Source organism: Rhipicephalus sanguineus, chromosome 11, assembly GCF_013339695.2.
Source record: "Rhipicephalus sanguineus isolate Rsan-2018 chromosome 11, BIME_Rsan_1.4, whole genome shotgun sequence".
NCBI classification, from domain to species: Eukaryota; Metazoa; Arthropoda; class Arachnida; order Ixodida; family Ixodidae; genus Rhipicephalus; species Rhipicephalus sanguineus.
This window is the reverse complement of record NC_051186.1, coordinates 91,604,524-91,628,355: the sequence shown is the minus strand read 5'-3', so window position 1 is coordinate 91,628,355 and position 23,832 is coordinate 91,604,524. Positions and strand designations below refer to the sequence as shown.

The window sequence follows — 23,832 nt, the reverse complement described above, 5'->3', positions numbered from 1 at the left end:
TGTCCCTCTGCTTCTGCGTCGCGTCAAAGGGTCTTCTTCAGGGCCGAGGTTTCGTCGTCAGGGCTTCGTCTGCTTCGCGTCATGTTCTGCAGCTCTCGTCGCGTTGTCGTCATCGACAGCCGCGGAAGAACTTCGGCATTTCGTCGTACAGTAACCGCACCTCCATCGGTTGCTGCCCTTAGTTTCCTGGGTACGGGCTAGGCGACCGGCCCCGGTTTAGGCCAGTGTGCTGCCGACGGTGCGGTGACATGTAGCAGCTGGGCGACGGCGAGCGGCAAGGTCGTCGTTCTTGCCACTGTGTTCCGGTGAGGTAGTAGTCGATGTCGCGAGGCCATTCGCCTGGCTGCGGGCGCGGCGCGTTGACGGTGAATCCGCATAGCCCCATCTGTCGGTACTGGCAGCGGCGGTACGTGTGGCCGGCCTCCCCGCAATGGTAGCAGAGCGGGCGGTTGTCAGGGGCGCACCAAACGTCGGTCTTTCGGGGGGTGTAGCTTTAACCTGCAGGCGGGCGGGATGGCGTCGGAGGTGGCGGCAGTGTCTGGCGACAGAACTGCGACGGCGCGGGGCGTTGGTGATTGCGCGTAGTGGCGACAGCATGGCGTGCGACGGCAGCACAGCTCATGGCTTCCGGCTCAGGTAGCGGCGGTGCAGCAACTCCCAGCAAATGCTGAAGTACCTCGCGAACGACGTCAGCTATGGAATGAATCTCGGGTTTCGATGCAGGAAACATCTTTCGGAGCTGTTCGCGCACGGCCGCCCTTATCGTCTCACGCAAGTCGTCGGAGCCCAGCGCACGTGCTTCCCCGTAGTTCGTCGTCGGCATGCGGCGGTTGTATTCCGTGACTGTCTTGGGCGGGTTGCGTACAATTCCGGCAAAGAGCTCTTGCTTCACTCCCCGCATCAAGAAACGAAGCTTTTTTTTTCTTCGGACATAGCGGGGTCAGCGTGCCGGAACAATCGGGCCATTTCTTCGGCGTACATCCTGATGCTATCGTTCGGGAGCCTACACGGGTCTCCAACAGGGTTTCGGCTCTTTCCTTGCGGACGACGCTGCCTAAGGTGTCCATAAATGCGGCGCGAGAAAGGTCCCAGGTCGTCAGCGTGGCTTCTCTGTTCTCGAACCATGTCCGAGCGGACATGGTTCGAAATACACGTGTAAAGCGAAATACACGTGCAGTAGTTTGACTTCACTTGTCCAATTGTTGACAACGGCGACCCGGTCGTAGCTTTCCAGCCAGCTCTCAGGACCTTCTAGCGATGACCCGTGGAAGGTTGGCGGCTCCCGGGGCTGATGTAGCCGGATCGATGTTGGAGCTACTGAGGTGGTCATCGTTACAGTCGGGGTCACAGCGTTAGGTTGTCTGGCGTTGCCGGGAAGAGGTCCGTACTCTGGTTTGAGTCCTAGCTGCCGGCGGCTATTTCGACCGTCTGTGGTGTCTTGCAGTTCTTCTTCTCGACTACTTGAACTTGAATCCCGACTGCGTGTGGGCGTCCGGAACATGGACGAAGCAGCACCTCCCCCAGATGTCACGTGGTCGTGACGTCAACGAAGGCAGCAGTCAGCACGTCAAAAATGACTCTTTATTTGGCCGAACTCCTGGCCGGGAAACTGAAAGTCAAACTACAGCAATACACTGATAGCGGCGAACAGAGCGTCGACCGTCGATCAACTGCTCATGGCTGGGACGTGCATTCTTTTACACATCACGCATCGAACTTTCCAGTCTTATCACTGGTGGTCGCGCAAGCTCCGGAATAATCTAGACTATTCGCGTCCTGCGGGCAATCTTAACAAAATGATCTACTACAATCGCGAAGCTTCCTCAACACTGCGGCACGGTCAACGCCGAGCGTTGCTAACCGTCCTTGCTGTTCAAAGCCGAATACATCAAAATAAAACATGAAGCGGGCGTGGCAATATGCATGTCATGTATAGCATGATTTACATGACGCGGTGTTGGGACGTTCGTGGCTGCGTCATTAAATGAATACATATCAAAACTGGTGTGGCGTGACATTCCTATGTGCTGAATATAAACGACAGGTAATAATGCGAAAAATGATGACATCATATCGTGTGCGGAACCATTTACATGCCACGCTCATACCGCTCGCGACCGTTTCCTTCACTGGATATATACCAACATTGATATGGCGCGATACGGCTGTATGAAAAACATAAATGACAGGTTGTGACATGCAAATTATGAAATGCATGTCCTGCACGGTATGACGTACATGCAACACTCATGGTGCGCCGGCGGCCTTTTCGCTAGACTAATATATTGTCACGTGGCCGTGACGTTGACGAAGACAGCAGTCGGCTGCCTTCGTAAACGTCACATCAAAGGACGAAGGCTGCCTTTGTCAAAAGCGAAGGCTGCCTTCGGCTGCCTTCGCCCTTTATTCGGGTGAACTTGAGCCCTGGACACAAAACGTTTAAGTACAAGCAATATACGCTGTACACTGAAAGCGGCAAGCACTGTCGTCGGTCGTCGGATGATCTGATCAGCAGTAAAGCGCGTCGGCTCTTTAAACCTGCGGCATCGAAGCTTTCACCTTTCTGAAAACAAATAGGGTCAAAAACGTGGGACTAGTAGAATAAAGCAACAGGACAGGTGCATGACCTGTGGGACATAAAAATAATTTGCCGCCGGCAGGGACCGAACCTGCGACCTTCTAATAACGCATCCGATGCTCTACCACTGAGCTACGGCGGCGGTCATCCCCCCGTCCACTTTTTAGGGTATATATGTGCAGTTAAACCTAGGAGTGTTAGTCAGCGGCCATGGCAGCCATGGCGGCGAGTGTGGAACACTCTTTTTCTGCCTTTTGGCGTCATGTAGCACGTGATCTTTTTACGAGCTGGCGGCTGACCAATAATCCCTTGCATACTACGTGAAGGCATCAAGTCTGCCAAAACGAGACCCTTGCTATGAATGAAAGAAAGAAGATGGGTTTTGAGGGCTCGTTTTTCATTGTTAGACACAATATTAATGAGAACTAACAGATAATAATGTCAAGGAAAGTATAGGAGATGTTAATGGTAATAATCGGAATATAAATGTGAAGAAAGTAAAGTGGACAGAAAGATAACTTGCCGCTGGCAGGGACCGAACCTGCGACCTTCGAACAACGCGTCCGGTGCTCTACCGCTGAGCTACGGCGGATGTCATCCTCCCGTCCACTTGATAGGGTATATATGTGCATTTAAACCTAGGTAACATGAGAATAATGACATGCCTTTTATGTACAGCACGATTTACATGACAAGCTCATGGTGCGCTCGCGGCTGTTTTCCTAGCTTGATATACTCCAAAACTGGTATTGCGCGACAAGACTGGATGATGAAAAACAGTGGCAGGCGGTGACATTACAGTAATGGCATGCATTTCATGTACAGCATGATTTACCTGCCACACTATTGGTGCGCTCACGGCCGTTTCGTAACTTGATATTACCAAAAGTGGTATTGTGTGACGTGACTGTTTGACGAACATAAATGACAGGTCCCAACGCGCAAATCATGCATGTCATGTACGGCATGATTTACATTTCACTGTCTGGGTGCGCTTGCAGCCGTTTTGTTAATTGGATACACACCAAAATTGGTATGCCATGACACGGGTGGGTGACGAACATGAACGGCAGGTTCTGCAACCGTCAGGACGCGGACGGCTGAATTTCTTGTTTTGTGAGGCATGCAAAGCATTCCCCTGATAAGGAGGCACAAGGAAAGCCACCCAGCTGCGCTCTTCCTTCAGGCTTCGCATCACGAGTGCGAAGCTGCCATATTTTTTGTAGATGAAACACAATCACATGAAAATGCAATGAATAAGCCCACGTGGTAATACTATAGGGCGCGGTCGAGAGTCCAAACCTAACGCGGGATAACATGATGGCTATGTATGAGTGAGTCAAGCACGAGAGCAGAAACGACATCTTAGGTTTACTTGTTTGCACCTCGTCTACACTCAATACAATTCCACCATACAACTTTCTGTTTCGTCCTGCCTAGAGATGAGTTTGTCGGTTTTATCTCCTACTGTGAAGTGCTTTAAATTGCTATTCCCCCCTCATTAGCAACACAGGATCGCTATCGCGTAGGGGTGTGAGTATATTAGAACTTCCGAATGTTTTGCGGATAGTGTTGGCTATTTCATTCAAATTGCGCCGGACATTTCCAATTATTATTATTCGAAGATCGACAGAATAAATATAATGGCTTCATTTTGGAAAACAAACGCAGCATTTTCAATACCGCACGCAAACACAATTCTTCTCGTGAACTTGAACCTATCGAAAAGGTCAAGGGCAGTCACTGGGCCCTGACGCTGTTTTAGACATGGTAGATGAATTAGTGACCATGGACTCTAAAGAATTCAGCGTAAAAATGCGAAGTGCACCATCTGCTTATGCCCTATTGAATAGAATGTAACACAGACCCACTCTTCGCGATTTCAAAATAAAAAGCTCTCGCCGATCCTACGCATTTCGGGGAATCGATCTCATGCGAAGCAGTCGAACAGTGGCAGCGTACGCCGGGTTTCTCACACTGAGTCAAGCGTTCAGAGTTTAATCGACTTCTTTTGGTAAATTTAGTAGTTGTGCGCATATAGCGGACTTTCCAGGCACGTTGACTACGCCTGCGTGTAAAGGGTAGATCATTGCCCGAAGTAACGCCGGCACCTATGTTAAAGCGATGTCAGTTTGATCGCAACGAAGTGTATGCTGCTGTCGAGGAGAATATGATAATTAACGATCGCCGGCGGATTCCAGCAATGATTGTCTGTAGCTTGTGAATTAAAACCTATTACGTTGTTATAAATGCGTATAGGAAATACTACAACCGCAGCTCCCGTTGCCCAAAATGACGCCTGCGTATTGTACTTATCGTTAGAAGTTTGAGGAGCTCGCGTAGCTCTTTGGTAGCATAGTTGCCTCTTATGCGGTATGCCTGAGAGCGTAATTCTTAGGCTTTACTTCCATGGGGAATTTTCGTTTATCGACAGCGCAGTAAGCGCCCACAACGGATTTTCTGCAACACGCGCTCCTTAACGCAATGGTGTCAGGATTCCGAAATTCTATCCTCGCTATCCTTGGGTTGATACAAACTATGAATCACATATGGCGCATTCACTTAAACCACAGTTTAGTGTACTAGAATGTGCAAGTAAGTTTATTACACTGTAACCACAGGCCGTGGTATACGGGTATGCAGTGCGCGTAACTGGTGGAAAGGGTTTCATGCGCGTAACTGGTGGAAAGGGTTTCACGACGTACGAGACGCGCAAGTCACCTTATTCGTGCTACGCCCTGTGAATCCTGTTCGACATACACTCATCTCCTCCTACGACAATTTTAGTATATACTAACTTAAGGAAGTGACCACGGGAGCGCCCAGAAGTAGGCGGCTAGGAAGAGAGATATATGGATATTAAAGCGGTCAACGTGGCTTTGGTTCGCAAAGAAATGCTTCGCATTTAAAATGTACCTAAAGATCAGGCTGAAACATTTGCAAAAGTATGGCATGTACATACGTGGACGTTAAGATGAAGCACGCAATACGCCCTCAGAGAAAGTAAAATTTATTCTCCAATGGGTGCCTTCCCTTCAGTAACCCCGTTTTGCTGGCTCCGAGGTAAAGTCTGGATAAATCTTAGTGGCGCTCCAACAGAGATGTCATTGCCTTGATAATGTCGGTCTACGCCAGGCTGCGTAAGAATCTCTGCAAGCATTCATCAAGCTCCCATATTGTTCAGCTTTCAGCCCGTAGAAACCTTCGCTAGCTTTAATACAAATGAACATATTCCTTTGTGATCACTATTCATGCACACAGGTCCCGGGCACGCAGAAATAACACCGTGTAGCTGTCTTAAAGGCGCACAATGTGCCATGAGCTTTCCTTTAGATAGATAGATAGATAGACAGACAGACAGACAGACAGACAGACAGACAGACAGACAGACAGACAGACAGACAGACAGACAGACAGATAGATAGATAGATAGATAGATAGATAGATAGATAGATAGATAGATAGATAGATAGATAGATAGATAGATAGATAGATAGATAGATAGATAGATTATGGATGTAGGGAATGACAGCCTGTCTTTCCAAGCTTTGCAGTAGTGAAGATTGCAAGGACCTTTTCAGCAACCGAGCAGATAACCTTATCCGGGTGCAACGCCTTTTTAACTTGAAAGTCTGTGTTCAGGGCTGGCCGGTGCCGTGTGGAAGCACGACTTCTTGATAGCTTGCTGCACACAAAGCAAAGCCACTGCGATTTTTACCAGTTTTGACTGCCCAGAATCGAACCTAACTAGTTCTTTCTCTCCCCTAGGAATATATGCCCAACATGTATGATGCTTGTTAAGAAATATTTTTATATCGAGCAAGTGTACAACAGCACCGGTTGGGAATTCCAACGTAAATTTGAGGCCTTCAAATTGGCTTTGGAACAACGGCAAAACGTTCAATAAATGATTATGTTCCTCCTCCATAGGGGCGCAAGGAAGGTAATCGTCTACATAACTAAAGCAGGCAAGAAAGCCTCGTTCGCGAAGCGTTTCCAGAGATCTGTTTCCTTTGGCCATGTACAGATCTGACAGGATACGCGCTATGCAGGACCCTATGGAAATACCGTCTTTCTGGGAGTATATAGACCTTTCAAATCCAATATATAGTGAAGTCAAATACAAGTTCAAAAAGTCAGTGATATCACGCATGCGCGTCTCACTTTTTTTCACAAATTTGGCCTCGCCAACGTGCTGAACAGCGTTCCTCACAGACTTGAGTAAATCTTGCCTGTGAATGTGGAAGAACATGTCCTTAACGTCCACTGAAACGCACTCCACTTGCATGGTCCCAGATAGAAACGCCGTCAGCTATTCCGAGCTTCGGATGCGGAAAGGGTCCTCAGCGCTGAGAAATGACAGCTGTCTCTACAAAAATCTTGCGATGTGCCTCTGCCAGTTCCCTCTGTCTTCAACGATTGCTCTAAAAGGATTCTCTTGCTTGTGGGTGTTAACGGTGAAAAAGGGTTTTAGTGAAAGATGTGTGCAGGCCTTCATGATCTTCCCCAATTTTTCCAACCCCATGTCGAGGTACATTTGTATAGCCTTCGACCGTGCTTTTTTCAAACTTATTTGTGCTCCTCCTTCAACCGCATTCAAATTTTTGCAAATGGCTTGCAAGCCTTTCATCTTCAATTCGGTCACGTAAAGGAGCACGAATTGCCATGCCTTGTCAGCGAATAATAGACCTAGGTTCTCGGCCCTCAAGAACATCACTGTTTGACGTACGTAGTGGTCTGACCTACGAGTTGTTTTCTCAGCGCCAAACAAACTAAAAGGGCTTTGAAAAAGGGTCAAAAGTGGTGAAAGCGGAAGGAACGAAAGGAGCTGTAGTGTTAGGCACAAAAACAAAATTGTGGAATGCTCAGAAGGCGTTGTTTACGACATCCCCCTCTCCTGCAATAGGAAGTACATAGGCCAAACGGGGAGGTACAATAATGAGAGAGTAAAATTGCATACGCTATATCGTTGTTAATGCACCCTGGTCATTTGGCTTCCCACCGCGCAGAATGTAAGTGCACGGCGAGGTTCCTTGACACAAAAGATTTGGCGCTATCTATCGGTAAAACAGAGAGAAGTTACCGAAGCAGTTTGCATGCATATCAACGAAGGGTGCATGAGCACACTCTCGATCGCCCTTTCTGAAAAAAGAAATTAACTTTTTGAAGAAAACCGTATCACCGCATACGTAATTTCTTGACACGTTTCGGTGACAATGTTTCAAGCCCTGATATGTTTATTTTTCGTAATTTTGTGCTCTACTGCCTTATCACTGTACCCCCCCCCCCCCCCCCGTCTTTTCGTGTTCCTTCATTCTCGTGCGTACATAAGGCTGTACATGATTGAAATAAGGTAGTTGTGAGTTTGCGCATCACCCTGTGTTGTTTTCCTAGTTTTTTCTGGTCCGTGTCCACTGGCAGCGAACTAAAAGCATGAACACGTGCCAAGATACGGCTCGCGGAGTTGCATTGTCTGAGCGGAGGGACATAAATGTTCGCCACAGTTGTGTCGGAGCCACCCAGTCGTACCCGAACGACGCAGCATTCCACAGGACCGCTTAGCAGGTCAGCCACGTGAAGTTCTGCCTACAAAATTTCTCGACGCAAGTAGACGGCACAGAGCGGTGCGCCCTGCTGGTGGCCCTCGTCAAGGCACACGAAAGGAGGAGCCTGTACACCACATGTTTGATACACTCAACTTGTTTCGGTGCCACTTAGTGCACTTCTTTTCCGGAACGGCGTTTGGATCCGTCAGCTCGCACAGCTTCCCAAGCGTGCTGGGAGCCGAGAACACAACTTTACGTTCGTCTTCTGGCCTATTGTCTTGAAGTTATGGGATATTCAGTGCGTGTAGGGTACAACACCTACTTTGGCGCGCTTGCCTGAACCAACATCTGCAACCGCCTTTTTCGCGCTGGGTCGCGCTTCTCTTCAATTTCTTTCCGCCACAGACACCAGCACATGTTTGGGATATCCTGCCGAAGAAAAACGTTCTGTTTGCTGCTCAAAACTTGCGACCACCACGTGACAGCAAGACTTTCTGAAGGCGTTTTTGAGGCACAAAGTGATAATGGCCCGCTTAACAAGCTTGGAATGTGCGGACATGTGTGGCAAAAGTGGTTTGCTGGCTCGCGGCTCGTACGACCAACAGTGTGGCTATCCTGAAGACTTAGGTTAACATCGACGAAGTGAATATACCCTTCCACCGGCAGCTAATGTGTAGCTTGAAGGGGAAGTAGGCACTTTTGAATTATGTCTAACGCTCTCCTTGCATCTATAAGAAAACGGTCTGAAGGGCAGTCAATAACTATAAGGATGTCATCTGCGTATCTAAAAATTTTGCAGACCGTGGCGCCTTGCACTTGAAACAATATCTCATGGTCTAAACAGGATAAATAAAAGTCGCTAAGAATGGGAGCGATGCATGAGACAATACATACGCCGTTTCTCTAAAAACGTATTCGCAATCGCAGGTGATAAAAGTGGAATTTAGGGTAAATTCTAAAAGGTTTAAAACATTATTTCGGGAAGTTCCTGCCTCGCCTTGGAAGGGAACAGCGCCGAATTCATTAATACACTGCTCAATAGGGGACATTACGCTCCCATGTCGTAAAGATCAATATACGTCCTTAATGTCGGTGGATAACAACTACAGTTGTGCTTATAAGCTCAGTGCAGCACTCTAGAGCAATTGTGACAATTCACTTCCTTTTTTTACAGGTGTGGCGCGGCATTAATGTGTAAGTTGAGCGTTTGCCATTGTGTGGTAGTAAAGATTGGGTGTTTACTCAGCGCGCGTATCCATCCCAACTACAGCCATTCATACGCGGCTTTGTGTTCAGTCAACAATCAAGGGTGCCGTCAATCCTGTGCAAAATGTACACGTCTTTTCGAGTGACCTCTTTTGTAAGCGCCGGTGACCTCTTTTTAAGCGCACGCAGAAGATAGCGTCGAGATCGATAGAAGACCAGTCTTGCTGCGTGGTAGAAATTTGTCCTTTGTCGATGGCCTGCACATATCCAAGAGATTCACCTCTAAACAGTCGTATGGGATACGGAAAGGGATTGGTGACGCAGAGAGCTTTGTTTGCTTGACAAATGGAGAGGATCGAATAAGGCAGAAGAAGTGGTTTCCGACTGAGGAAGAGGCTTGATGGTGCAAAGAAGGCAGCTTCGTCACAAATGCCGGCGCAGAACACGGGTAGCAGAAGAGCTGCTGTTGGGAAAATTTCAGTGTCTTCTTTGACAAGTAGTTTGTGTGCGGGTTACTGATTGTTGTTGTAAGGCTGGTCGTAGAATGGCAAGAGTTCAAGTTCAGACCTGGCACAGTTGATAAACAGCATGATGACGCAACAAAAAATTTCAGCCAAGTATAATGTCGTGAGAGCAGAATGAAAGGACGATAAATTCAGCGATATAGTGGTCCCTCGCGATGATCAGTCGGGCAGTGCAGGTGCCCGACTCAGTCGGGCAGTGCAGGCTGAACAGGTTCTCCATGATAAGGACAACTTATCATGAGGTGTGGTCATTTTTTGAAGCTTGCGGTAACGTTTGGCGTCTCTAACGGAAACAGCAGCACCAGTATCGACAAGCGCACACGCATGAGCGCCTTCTACAAAAACGTCGACAATGTTCGACGGCAAAGTTCGAGGACATGAGCATTTCGACAGCGCAATTCTTGCCTCCTGAACTTCGGCGGCTAGATTGCATCATTTTCAGGGGCTGGCCGACGACGCATTGGTGACAAGGAGCGGCGACAGGGTGACGGTGCTTGATTGAGGATCCGGACTTTCGTAACTAAATAGGGGATGGTTCACGGCGTTGTTCTGTGCATGGGCGTCGGTGTAGACTGGCACGCGACGACGGCAGTATCGGGCGATAGGGCTAGGGCAATCGCATGCCAAACAGATCGGCTGGTTATCACGCGTTCGCCAGGCATTTCCACCGATGGGAGCAGCCCATAGGCCGGACGGCTGAGTCGAAGCTATGGTAGCGATGGGAGCAGCCCATGTGGCGTACGGCTGAGTCGGAACTGAGGTATACGGCAAACCGTGGAACGGCGAGGGCTGGCGTAGCTGCTGGCGCTTTACTGCCTCAGAGTAGGTAAGAGGCGCGGCGACAGGGTGCTGCGGAAATGGCACCGGCATGGCCTCGGAAATCTCTTCCTGAAGCACATGTTGGAGCACGGGAGCCAACGGGGTTGGGTGCTGCAGCGGGTGCTGCTGTGAGAGCTCTTGGCGCTGAGTAAACGGCCGGAGAGAAATCTGACGAGCCACTTCCTCACGCAGGAAATCTTTCATTTGTGCGAGAAGGTACGACTGGTCAGGCAGGACGTGCAGTGCGGTGAGTGGTTGGATCGTCTGGGATGAACGCCGCGTGAGAAGTCGTTACCTCCTCAATTCGCCATAGCTCTGGCACACAGTTACCCCTTTGGAAACCGTGCTTGGAGACTTCGCAAGGAGCATTCTTGAAAACATCGTCGTTGCCACCGTTCATGATGTGCTGTATCCTGGCACTTTCGCTCATTGAGGCGTCGACCCGCCTGCAGAGGTCGATGATGTCCTCGATATAGGCGGTGAAAGTTTCACCTGGTTCCTGTGCCCATGTGCGCATACGGTGTTCGGCGCGTAACTTCCGCACGGCAGGGCGACGGAAAACGGCTGATATTGGTTCGTGTGGTTCGTGTACCACAGCTTCGCCATGTTGGTGAGGTAAAAGTTGACAGTGCTCAACTTCGCAGCGGTATCCCACAGGTTGGGTCTACCAACTTTTTCGTAGGACGACAGCCAGTCCTCGACGTCCTGGTCTTCTGTGCCCTCAAATATCGGGGGGTCTAGCTGATGAACAGGCCCGGGTCAAACAGCGGCCGCGAGAGGTGGCGTTTGTTTGGCAACGTGAGCTAACATGGTCGACGGCAATGTACGGCGCAGGCGAATTGGGTACCTCGCACGTCCACCAAATGTAATGAGGTTTGTTGGGGAGTCCTAAGAAACAGAGGCAGATCGTGAATGAACACAGGGCGAAGAATATGGTGGTGTGCGGACGCAGATTTCGTGGTGCCTCCGCTCGGGATGACCATTGAGCCCCTGTCATTATCTTCGTTCTTTCGCTATATATCTATATATATATATATATATATATATATATATATATATATATCGATAAAGAGAACGTCTTCTGGCTACCGTAATAAAAATTGTGAAAAACTTCGTACTATAATATAGGAAACAAAACAAATACTTATTTTACCCTGACAGTTTCGGCTGGAGGACCAGCCTTCTTCAGAGGATCTAATTGAAATGAAACGGCCACTGCCGAACCCGCTGCACAAGGGCCGCCCACCCAGTTTCGGGGCCAGACGATACTTTCAAAAAAAAAGCAAAAAAGAGAGAAAAAAAACCGCATTTCCCCGAAGGGGAGTATGAGGAAGTGCGAAGCACGGGGTGATGCTATGAGGGGGCGCGCGCGACTAAACTGCAGAGCCGAGCAAAGGAGACGGCAGCGAGAGAGCACGCGCCAGCCGACCCACGGAGGTCTGGCCGTTTTTAAGTGCAAAGCACTTTACTGATGATGATGATTAAGTGTAATTAATGATGTAAAGTGTTGTTGTCATGATGCATTTGTACACACACACACACACACACACACATTTATATATGAAGTATATTTATTTATTTTACAATTCACGCTTTTCGTATGACGCATTAATGCACCTCGCCAGTGCGTCACACACACACATACACACAATACACACGTCACTACAGATCAGCACCTATTCGTGTTATCGTTGTAGCTCACGGTTAGTACAAGCGCTTTGTGATCCGAGAAATGGACGGTGAGCGGATCCGGCAAGACGGCGCGGACCGTGCAGTTCCTACTGAACGCCAAGTCTATGAAGCCACCGTTGATCGTGGTCGGAAACTCGAGAGACAGACACGTCATCGAGTAATTGTTCAGCATGTGGTCAACCAACCAGCCATTGTCCTTTCTAACGTCCACGTTAAAGTCACCCACCACCACAACCGGAACCGAGGGACGCGCGCGCACAGACACACTCTCCATCGCCGCATCCATCTGCTCCAAGACGGCATCTCGCGAGAGGTTCGGGGCTAGGTAGACGGTCACAACCAGGACGGCATCGCCGGAGTAGCCACTGGTGTACACGGAGACGTACGGCGACTCGTCTCTGAGCGGCGAAGTACACACGTCATGCGAGAGGACGTTGGCGTAGAGGTGCCCAACTAAGCACACGCCGCAGTACTCGCCCCGGCTTCCACTCCGGGCGAAGGAGCACGGGTCGTCAGTGGGACACGTACGAGGCGATGCATCAGGAGCGAGGTCGGCGCGCTGTAAGACCAGGAGTTGGGTCCGGTCCTCCTGTCGCCTGAGCTCTTCACTGAAGGGGCGGTAGCGCTTTAGGAAGACGTCCACTCCACCAGCCCTTCTCTCGGCGAGGGCCCGGTTCACGCGGTCGTAGCCACTCAGGGCGACATCGGCAGCGCAGTCACCGGAGGAGCGGTTTCAGGTCTCCGTGAGGCAGAGGAGATGAACTCTGGAGAGTACGGGGTCTTTGGCAACGTCCAGTGCATGCGCCGAGAGAGAGCGGACGTTTAGGAGTGCGAGCGTGAACTCCCTACAACCACCCTCGCACACCCTGCGGAGCTGCTGGTCCCTCAGAGCGGAGAGGTAGCGCTGCGTGACGGTGACGAGACGGTGATTCTCGAGCCTCCGAAACTCATCTACCATGGGTTTGTCGGGGTTCTCTTGCTTGTGGTAGAAGGTGTGGTCTCCCTCGGCGTTGGTGAGGTAGAGTCCGTTGAGGTTGGTACACCGAGAGAGCGCAACGTAGACTAGCTTCTGCGGGTGCGTCTTCGAGTAGTCGTACACAACCGAGGCGTAGGTTCCCCCCTGAGACTTGTGGACGGTGATGGCGCTGGCCTGGACGAGGGGGAATTGCGTCCGTTTACAAGCGATGCCGGCCTTTCGGTCCACGGTAACGTTGGCAGAGTGCATCTCGATGGGCACCCAGGTTTCGGTCCTCACGTCGTAACCGTTGGAACGGGCCTCGTGGACCGCCCGAGTGGCGCGCGCAGAGCGGTGCGGAGCCGGCGCGGGGCGCGCGCAGCCACGGAGCGGAGGGCGGAGCGCGCTCAGTCAAGTGGGGCGTGACGTCGCTGCGCCGTTGCTACAGACGCTCCTCTTCGCTCCTCGCGCCGTTACTAGGGGAGAGGAGGAGGAGCGCGGATGCCGGCGGAGTTTTCGGGGTCGCTTAAGAAGTGCATTCGCACTTAAAAAAAGAAAAAGGAAGCCAGAACTGACGAAGGAAGCAACAGTGACAAAACGAGAGAGGGAAAGAACAGCGGGAGGAGAGGCGGCGGGCTATGCCCGTCTTATCTTCGTACGGTAGATAAAAAGCGGCGTGAGCAAGGGGTCAAGACAAATGTCGCTTCTACACATCACACACACGGCGTACAAGCTCAGATGGCTCGGCGGTTAGCTCGCGGCGCCAGGCCGCGTACAGACATACGACCCGCTCCAGCTGTGGGAAGACTCTGGCCACGATAGAAGGCTAAAAGTGCGCCCACCCCTTCTTTTTTGGAAAAAAACGAAAAAAAAGTGTGGAGCCGGCTGATACATGTGGTAACGACTGGGTCTGTTTTCACGCGCTCGATCGTTTCCTAGCGTCCCGTGCGTCTGGACTAACGTGTGTATAAATAAATACATTAAAGAAATAATTCCCTTTCTGGGCGCTACGAGTGGTCACGGAGGCACATCAATCGCCCAGGGCTCCGGTTGATTCCGTGAGAGAGCGATTTGAATTTGTTTATGAAATATGACTCCCGCTGTTCGCGCTCCCGTGTGTCCTGGAAGCCGGATTGTGTAAGTGTAACACTTATCTGTTCAAAAGAGTGACCAGACAGATTAACGTGTGTGGAGAACAGGAAATTAGGGAGGCCTATCACGTATGCCCTGTGGTTGTTAAAACGTAAAGGGAACGCAGTTTCTGTCTGTCCACCGTATTCCTGCTTGCACACTTCACAGCGAATTTTGTATACCACATTGCACGGGTCGCAATTAGGGTCGTCTTTAATTTTATACTCAAAACCGGAATAGGAGGCTTCGGCTGTATTTCTGGTCACCATGTGTTTGCACACCCTGCAGCGAGCTTTCCCGCATGGTCGACAGCCCTGATGGTTGTAAGATTTCTGTGTTTTCGCCCTGACCAGCCAGTGGTTTGAAATACGGTAGAGTCGACTACTCGGTGAAGTATGTTGAAGTGGCGGCTTAATATAGAGTTTACCCGAGGGGCTGCGGCGGAGTACGTGAGAACTAAATTTGCGCATATATATATATATATATATATATATATATATATATATATATATATATATATATATATAGTGTGAGCGCTGACTGTGTCGGTCATCATCTTCACTTGTGCATACAAATCATCGTAATCATCATCATCTTGTTGGATCGCCGGTGTTCGGTTTTTGGTTCGCGCGCCTTTGCTGTAAATACAACAATCGTTCCGTCACCTGACGTCGTCTCACAAGTGGTGGAGGTGCTGGGTATCGATCCCAGTACCTCTCTCCAGCTGAACGCAATTACACCATCACTGAACAAGAATGTCTGGCCATCGTGTGGTCTGTGCAAAAGTTTCGCCCTTACTTGTACGGCCGCCGTTTTACGATCGTGACCGACCATCATGCGCTCTGTTGGTTGTCCTCTCTGAAGAACTTGTCAGGACGCCTCGGCCGTTGGGTGCTACGACCCCAGGGGTATGACTACATTGTCACATACAGGTCGGGTAAGAAACACCAAGATGCCGACGATTTGTCGCGTTGTCCGCTGTCGCAAAATAACCATGACGCACCTACCTCCTGTGTGGCACCTCTCAGCGAAACGACCACGCAGATGACCAGCCTTAGTCCGGTCAAGTCCACTGCGCCAAATGACTTGCTTCAGTCCGCAGACCTCGCCGCGCTCCAACGTGCAGATACATACTGCCGTACAATCATCGATCGGCTCACTGGCTCGTCCCGTGCTCCCAACAGCCGCTTACGACGACAGCTCGCGCGTTTCAAACTTCACGACGGAGCGCTCCTTCGGTACATTTACCATCCTCTCGGTAACCGATGGGTCCCAGTCATCCCTCGCTCACTTCGACTCCGAGTTTTAGAAGCCTTTCACGACGACCCGACGGCTGGCCACTTAGGTTTTCATAAAACCTACGATCGCATCAAGACTCGCTGCTTCTGGCCTGGCCTTTCCACTAGTGTTTCCAAGTACGTCGAGTCCAGTTCGTCATGCCAGCACCGAAAACGTTCCACATCTCTTCCCGCCGGCCCTTTACAACCTCTACCGTGCCCGTCCGCTCCCTTCGAGTTTTTGGGCATAGACTTATACGGACCTCTTCCGCTTACACCCGCCGGTCATCGCTGAATCGTTACTGCCGTAGACCACTTAACTCGCTACGCCGAGACGGCAGCTCTTCCTTCTGGTGCTGCCTCCGAAGTCGCCGACTATGTCCTGCGTGCCATTATCTTACGCCACGGCGCCCCTCGAGTTCTCCTAAGGGACCGTGGCAAGACGTTTCTTTCTCATGTCCTCGCTGAAGTCCTACAGGCCTCTGACACCATCCATAAGACCACCTCGGCATATCACCCGCAGACAAATGGTCTCATCGAGCGTTTTCACCGAACTTTGTCCGACATGATCTCTATGTATGTTCAGCCGGATCACAAGAACTGGGACACAATACTGCCTTTCGTCATGTTTGCCTACAATACGGCCATCCAACGCACTACAAGCTACAGCCCGTTTTTCCTCGTGTATGGCCGTGCACCGTCTTTTGTTCTGGACACCAGCTTCTTCTCCGCGCCCTCTGTCCCATCAGCGTCCCTTCCAGAAGAGTTCGCTGCCCGCGTCGCCCGCTGCCGTGAAATTGCCCGCGCCAACACCTCTGCCATTCAGGCCAAGAGGAAAGTTCGTTGCGATGAGACACGTAGAGTTGTGTCTTTCCACCCAGGCGACGAAGTGCTCCTCTGGACACCTGTTCGCAGACAGGGGCTCTGTGAAAAATTCGTTCACAGATATCTGGGCCCTTACACCGTGCTTGAACGAACGTCTGCGGTGAATTATCGCGTCGCTCCTGTTAGTTCGGCTTCGGACCGCCGCCGTCGCGGTACCGAGATCATCCATGTGTCTCGCCTGAAGCCCTATGTCCGGCGTTCGTACCCTTACTAAATGGACGTCTTGCTGACCGCTTTCGTGAAGGGGGAAAATAGTGTGAGCGCTGACTGTGTCGGTCATCATCTTCACTTGTGCATACAAATCATCGTGCTCATCATCATCGTATTGGATCGCCGGTGTTCGGTTTCTGGTTCGCGCGCCTTTGCTGTAAATGCAACCATCATTCCGTCACCTGACGTTGTCTCAGAATATATATATATATATATATATATATATATATATATATATATATATATATATATATGACACGACCACGTGTCATATATATATATATATATGACACGACCACGTGTCAATATATATATATATATATATATATATATATTGACACGTGGTCGTGACGTCGTCGAATCGAAGACAGCAGTCAGCACGTTCGAGATGAAACTGTTTATTTGGCCGAACTTGTGGTCGGGAATTTGAAAGTCAATCTACAACAATACACTGGCAGCGGCGAACACAACGTCGACCGTCCACCAACTGACTAGCGGTGAAGCGCGTCGGCATTTAAACATGTGCCGTCGAATATTCCAGCGTTATCGCTGGCTGTCGTGCAAATTCTAGAATAAGCTCGAGTGCGTGCGTCTTGCGCGCAATCTTAACAAATCGATCCACAATGATCGCGAAGGTTCTCGAACAATGAGGCGCGGTTCGCGCTGAGCGTTGCTGACAGTCTTTGTGGCCGAAAACCGAATACACCAAAAGTGATAAAGAAACGCACGGGGCAATGCCCCCCTCTGAAAAAGCATCGTCCGAATGCTTAAAACAGAACAGGCCAATGCATGCAACAATAAATAACAAGATATAATAAAAATCACAGCATATCCACGGAGTGAATGATGATGAGTGGGCGAGGTGCGGAGGTTCATCGGTAAACTGTGAATCTTCCGTGAATTCTGCCCAGTACATCATCACCGACGTGAGATCGGGCGCGTTTATACTAAAGGTTCGATGAGTTATGACGACTTGCAGCTCACTTTAATTTTACATGTACGCTGTGAATTTTCATTGTTTAGAAAACCATTGCTTTAGAAAACATCTGGCGTCTTTCGTTAAGCAGCTGGCGTCTTTTCGTTTTGCTTTAGAAACATCTGGCGTTCTTTCGTTTTGCTTTTACAAAACATCTGGCGTCTTTCGTTGGTTTATTTCATCAATCAACGGCGTTTTGAACAAAATTTTTATTGTTTAATCACGCACAGGAGAAATCTCACCAGGCACTACCTTGGAGGTAAACGATGGCTGCTAATGGGAATGAGAGACAGAAGAAGTCGGCTTTTAGCTAACCCTTACACTTCTACTAACGTTTCCTACTGGAACATGCCAATGGCTGCTAATGGGGAATGAGAGACAGAAGAATTCGGCTCTTAGTTAACGCGCACGCTGCGAATTTCTTATTGTTCAACAACGCACAGGAAAAATATCCCACCGCCAGCACCTTGGAGGTCAAAGCGTAAGACTGGTTACGCACTACGACTACGAGGGACGAACGGGTGCCGCCTTAAGGAGCTTCGCCCCTAATATCTGGGGTTTTACGTCCCAAAACCACGATATGATTATGAGAGACGCCGTAGTGGAGGGCTCCGGAAATTTCGACCATCTGGTGTTCTTTAACGTGCACCTAAATCTAGGTACACGGGCCTCTACCATTTCGCCTCCATCGAAATGCGACCGCCGCGGCCGGGATCGAACCCGTGACCTTCGGGTCAGCAGCCGAGCACCGTAACCGCTATACCACCGCGGCGGACAATCGATAACAAGAATAAAGCAACAAAGTACAATAAACAATAAGCACAAGAAAGAAAGCACAATAATAAAGCAAAGTGACAGTCCTCAGATTCGCTAATGCGCGTAATATGGTTTGAGGCGCACGACATGAACGACTTCAGGTCGTGCACGGCGCCGCTGAGAGTTCGTAATGTCGTCAGGGACAACCTCGTAGTCGAGTGCGCCGAGGCGTCGAAGTACACTGTACTGTCCGAAGTATCGTCGAAGAAGCTTCTCACTGAGTCCCCGTCGGCGTATTGGCGTCCATACCCATACACGGTCACCAGGTTGGTATTCGATGTGGCGTCGTCGAATGTGGTAGCGGCGGCTGTCAGTCATCTGCTGGTTCTTGATCCGTAGGCGGGCGAGCTGTCGTGCTTCTTCGGCGCGGTATAAGTAACCTGCGGCGTCGAGATTTTCTTCGTCGGTGACGTTGGGTAACATGGCGTCGAGTGTCGTCGCCGGCTTCTTCCGTAGACCAACTTGTACGGCGTCATCTGCGTCGTTTCTTGGACGGCCGTGTTGTAAGCGAAGGTCACGTACAGAAGGACGGCGTCCCACGTCTTGTGCTCAACGTCGGCGTACATGGCCGGCATGTCGGCGATGGCCTTATTTAGACGCTCGGTGAGGCCATCGGTCTGTGGGTGGTAGGCGGTGGTGCGGCGGTGGCTCGCCTCGCTGTATTTGAAGATCGCCTGAGTTAGGTCCGCAGTAAAGGTGGTGGTACCTCTGTTTGTTATGAGGACCTCTGGGGCGCCATGACGCAAGGCGATGTGCTCCACGAAGAACTTGGCTACCTCGGCGGCACTGCCTTTGGGCAAGGCCTTTGTCTCGGCGTAACGGGTGAGGCAGTCAGTTGCTACGACGATCCACTTGTTGCCGGAAGTCGACGTCGGGAACGCCCCCAGTAGATCCACCCGATTTGCTGGAACGGCCGGTGAGGGGGTTCGATTGGCTGCAGAAGTCCCGCTGGCCTAGTCGGCGGTGTCTTCCGTCGCTGGCAATCTGGGCAAGTCTTTACGTAGTGGGCGAAGTCGGCAGGAAAGCGTGGCCAGCAGTATTTTTCCTGTATCCTCGCGAGCGTGCGGGAAACGCCGAGGTGGCCAGCCGTCGGGTCGTCGTGCAGGGCCTGCAGACCCTCTGGTCGCAGTGGCAAAGGTACAACGATGAGGTAGTCAGCCCGGGCCGGACAGAAGTTCTTCTTTACGAGGACGTCGTTTTTCAAGTGAAATGACGCCAATCCCCGCCTGAATACTTTTGGAACAACGGCGGTCCTGCCCTTGAGGTATTCCACAAGGCCCCTGAGTTCCAGGTCGGCTTGCTGTCGTTCATCGAAGTAGTCGGCACTTATGGTTCCCAAGAAGCAGTCATCATCGTTGTCGTCCTGCGGCGGTGCGTCGGCTGGGGCACGAGACAAGCAGTCGGCGTCGGAGTGTTTTCTTCCGGACTTGTAAATGACGGTAATGTCGAATTCTTGAAGTCTTAGGCTCCACCGTGCGAGGCGACCTGAAGGGTCCTTCAAGTTGGCTAGGAAACACAAGGCCTGGTGGTGGCTCACAACTTTGAAGGGCCGGCCGTAGATATAGGGGCGAAACTTAGGGGCCCATATGATGGCCAGGCACTCCTTTTTTGTAGTGGAATAGTTGATTTCTGCCTTTGATAGCGACGGGCTAGCATAACTGATGACCCTTTTATTGTATATCAGCGTTTGGACAAGGAGCGAAGACGAGGAGAACGAAGTGGCGCGACCGAGGACTCTGAGCTCGTGACCAAGCTGCCTGCTTTTCAGTGTGTTCTGAAAAGGCAATAAAAGAATGTTATAACACGAAATTTACTCAAGAGGGGAAGGTGGATGACGTGGCTGACATGGCAGAACATTATGCGCCAGGCGACAAGGTGTGGTTAAGAATTTCCTCAACAACCCCGCATGGCTACCCGCTGTAGTAGTTGAAGCATGCGGCAAAAGGTCCTTTATAACCATCACTCAAGATGACAGGAAGCACAGGCGTCATGTGGATCATATGAAGAGAAGGTACACGGGGACTGCAAACGCTGTTCAAGAATCACCCTATTATTCTTGGCCAGAAGACGATGCACATGAAGACAATCGCTGCCCTACAAGACTAAGTTCAGGTGCCGAGTGTGAGACGGACGATGCGCCCGCAGCTTTTGGTTCGTCTCCTAATGCGGACGCGGATCTGGCCTTTGAAGCAAGGACGCTGGAGAAAACGCAGCCCACACAAAGCTCGCAACCCGTTCCAGACGGTAGGCCACGCAGCCGCTATGGTCGTATTCTGAAGGCGCCAGATCGACTGTCCATGTGAAGATGCCGTCATCGAATTGACTTCAATGAGGATTACTAGAGGGGGGAGGTATTGTAAATCAGCGTTTGGACAAGGAGCGAGGACGAGGAGAACGAAGTGGCGCGACCGAGAACTCTGAGCACGTGACCAGGCTGCCTGCTTTTCAGTGTGTTCTGAAAAGGCAATAAAAGAATGGTATAACACCTTTCCAATCCGTCGGTCTTCTGCACAAGGACGGCGCCGAGTCCTACGCTGTTTGCGTCGGTGTGGATTTCCTTATGCAGGCGTCCTTTCAATTCTTCAAATGCCTGAACTTGCGACGTTTGCATCTGGTTTCGACGTCGGCCTTCGTGAGTTGCGTCAGTGGCTCGGCGATCCGTGAAAATTCCTTGACGAAACGTCTGTAATAGGCGCACAAGCCGAGAAAACGGCGTACGGCCTTCTTGTCGGTGGGCGTCTGGAAGTCAGCGATGGCAGCTGTTTTCCGCGGGTTTGGGCGAACGCCATCCTTGCTGATCACATGACCCAAGAACAAGAGCTCCTCGTACGCGAAGCGGCACTTTTAAGGCTTCAAAGTGAGTCCGGAGGTCTTGATTGCTTGAAGTACAGCTTCAAGGCGCCGAAGGTGTTCGTCGAAGTTTGAGGAAAACACAACGACGTCGTCCAAGTACACGAGGCACGTCTGCCACTTCAAGCCGGCCAGTGCTGTATCCATAACCCGTTGAAAAGTCGCAGGTGCCGAGCAGATACCAAAAGGCATGAACTTGAACTCAAACAGGCCGTCTGGCGTTGTAAAGGCAGTCTTTTCTCGGTCTCTCTCGTCGACTTCTATTTGCCAGTAACCGGTCTTGAGGTCCATCGACGAAAAGTACTTTGCGTTGTGTAATCGATCCAGGGTGTCGTCAGTCCGGGGAAGGGGATACACGTCCTTCTTCGTGACTTTGTTCAGGCGTTGATAATAGACGCAAAAACGGAGAGTCCCATCCTTCTTCTTCACTAGCACCAAGGGGGATGCCCACGGACTCTTCGACGGCTGGATGATGTCGTCGCGTAGCGGTTCGTCGACCTGTTCCTTCACGGCCTCCCGTTCCCGCGTCGAAACCGGGTAGCGACTCTGACGGAGTGGTCGAGCATTTTCTTCCGTTATAATGCGGTGCTTAGCAAGGGGCGTTTGTCGGACCCGCGATTACGACGAGAAACATTCCTTGTTTTTCTGCAGAAGGCATCGAAGCTGTTGCTGTTGGCGAGTGGGAAGACTTGAGTTTACGTCGAAGGGTGGCTCAGGTATTAGGGTAGTCGTCGTAGCTTCGTCAGAATCTGAAAAGGCAAACGCATCGCTGACGGCCAAGATTTCTTCGAAGTATGCAATTGTCGTGCCCCTGCTTAGGTGCCTGTATTCTTGGCTGAAGTTCGTTAGCATCACGCTTCCTTTTCCTTCATGCAACCGAGCAATGCCCCTTGCAACGCAAATGTCGCGGTCTAGTAGCAAACGCTGATCGCTCTCGATGACAACTTCGATGTCTTCACCTTTTTCGGTGCTGACGGGAATTATGACGCTGGAGCGAGGCGGGATGGTAACTTGATCCTCGAGCACGTTCAGGGCATGGTGACATGGATTCGTATCCGGCGGTGTCGTTTTGTCCGACGATAGGGTTATCGACTTGGTTCTTAAGTCGATGATGGCGCCATGATGGTTTAAGAAATCCATGCCATGTATGACGTCCATGGAGCAGTGTTGCAAGATTACGAAACTCGCAGGATGCGTGCGATTATTGATTGTTACTCTTGCTGTGCAGACTCCAGACGGCGTTATTAGATGGTCTCCAGCGGTACGGATTTCGGGGCCTTCCCAAGCAGTCTCAACTTTATTCAACTTCGTGGCGAACGGCCCACTGATGACGCTCCAGTGTCGACGAGAGCGGTGACGTTGTGGCCGTCAATGAGGACGTCGAGGTCGCTAGTGCGTCGTCTTGCATTGCGGTTGGGTCGCGGCGTCGGGTCACGGCTGCGTCGGTTTGTTCCGCTGCTTCGACGTCGCGTCGTCAGGTCTTCCTCAGGCCGTGAAGTTTCGACGTCAGGGCTTCGTCTGGGCTTCGTCAGGGCTGTGGGCTGGGTTCACGGCTTGACGGGGGCCTCCGGAACATCAACGAACAGCACCTCCACCAGATGTCACGTGGTCGTGACGTCGACGAATACAGCAGTCAGCCCGTCCGAGATGCCGGCAAGCCCACAGTGGCTGTGGGGTTGTGACATGTAGCGGCCGGGCGACGTCGAGTAGGAAGGTCGTCGTTCTTACCAGTGTGTTCCGGTGAGGTAGTCGTCGATGTCGCGAGGACGTCCGCCTGGCTGCGGGCGCGGCACGCGGCAGCAGGGCTAAGGCCTGCTGCACCAACTACGCATGCGTCTCAGAAAGTACGGAGCAATACCTTTGCAAGGTGATAAACACAAATTTATTCACAGCCGGCAGTATTCACGCCGGCAGTTCGGTATTACTGTGGTTACTGTACTATAAGTCAGCAGCGCTAAAATATACTATTCACGGCCCAACGGCATTCATCGACTACCATTGGTGCCATATTCGAAAAATGCTTCCTAATTAGAACGACTGCTCCACTGATGTCTTAGTGTGCAATTAAGACCCACAATTCTGGGGATATGAACTGTTTGCTTGGCCGAGCTTGTGGCCGGAAAATTGAAAGTCAAACTACAATAATACACTCCCAGGCAGCACGCCGTCATTGGACCGATCTTGGCCCAACGTCGGCAAATGACGGCAGCAATATTGGCCCCACGTCGGCAAATCACGCTCGCGCTACTTTCACCCGCATCGGCCCGACGTCGGCTACCCGCCGTTGGGCCGATGTGGGCTTGCCGGCTTCGGGCCGACGTGGGCTAGCCAGCGTCGGTCCGAGACGGGCCTGCCGTTATTCAGCCG

General features: G+C 51.0%; 1 protein-coding gene across 4 annotated transcripts in view; it reads left to right on the top strand.

The window, feature by feature from the left end:
• LOC119373547 (uncharacterized) overlaps positions 1-23,832 on the top strand; it is an 89,189-nt gene that overhangs the window by 7,109 nt on the left and 58,248 nt on the right. The window contains exon 1 of one of the 4 annotated variants that reach the window (XM_037643604.1): positions 7,526-7,590. The exons of the other annotated variants lie outside the window; for them this stretch is intronic. The gene's annotated coding sequence lies outside the window, so the exon portion shown is untranslated. Of the gene's footprint in view, positions 1-7,525; positions 7,591-23,832 lie in introns of those variants that run through there. 4 annotated transcript variants of the gene reach the window in all.